Here is a 1,172-nt window from a genome sequence, read left to right as displayed (position 1 = left end):
TTGAACTACATCATAATTTACATTTGAAAAAATATTATGAACAAAAATAGTCTTTGGTGGGATACGCACGTTAATGGAAGTAAACTTATAGTTTTGCATAATACATAAATCAAGAAGGTAAAGAAATTATTGTTTATATCTATAATATACTTCTTTTCGATTAATCCACATCTTATAGTTTACTTATGTACTTATCTTTATTACAGAGAAGGCATAAAACAGTCCATTCTTAGAAATAAATCTCTGATGAATATATTGCCCCCAAGTTTTTAACCTAAATTGCTTAAAAGATGATGATAGTAAGTGACTAACAGGCAACTCTTTCGACATACACACGTCAAGTGTCGTTTTGACCAATCGTGGGTAGACGGAGGTGGCCTGCAGAATCATTGTCAGTGACACACTTTGAATATTCTTTCTCCATTCAATCGTCCTAGTACATATTTTATTTATTCGTGTGTGTGTGTGTGTGTGTGTGTGTGTGTGTGTGTGTGTGTGTGTGTGTGTGTGTGTGTGTGTGTGTGTGTGTGAGCGCGTGCTTGCGTGCTTATGTACCCGCCCACACATTTTATCATCTCTTCATTTCCACACATAAAGGAAATACGCGCCTCTTCAAAACACATTTCCTTTTCAAAAGGATTTCACCATCTGGACACTTGTGAAGGATTGGTTGTTAGTCCGGTAATCCATTCTTTTTCTCCAACCAGTCGTTTCTGTTGATCCCTTGCCACACTCACACCCGACACCTTCTCCTCCTACACGCGTCCCCGGTGGCCTGTTCCCCCTCTGCCCTACACACACACACACACTGCGGGCACTTCTTCTTTTCTTCGCGGACTTCGATTCCAAAGAAGGTCCCACTTCGTTGATGCCCGACCTCAATGGCTCATCTTGCAGATCGAGACGCTCTGCCGCGGAATCCACATGATATTTTGACTCCTAACTTTCCAGACAGACAATCGTCTCTTCGTATTAGCTTTCTCTCTTCCTCTCTCTCTCTCTTTTTGTCGTTCTTCGCAAGACTCTCCCTCCTAGTGGATCTCTTTCTCTCTCTCTCGTCCTTCATTTTCTCCTTCCATGAATTCCGGCGTTTCCGACCTGATCCAGCAATCGTACTCTCTGACTTCTGCAACGGCCGGAACTTCCCATTCTCCCTCAGATCGCATCTTCGT

Source organism: Oratosquilla oratoria, chromosome 9, assembly GCF_046742065.1.
Source record: "Oratosquilla oratoria isolate Oo_2021 chromosome 9, ASM4674206v1, whole genome shotgun sequence".
Classification (NCBI taxonomy): domain Eukaryota; kingdom Metazoa; phylum Arthropoda; class Malacostraca; order Stomatopoda; family Squillidae; genus Oratosquilla; species Oratosquilla oratoria.
Note: the sequence above shows the minus strand (reverse complement) of the source record.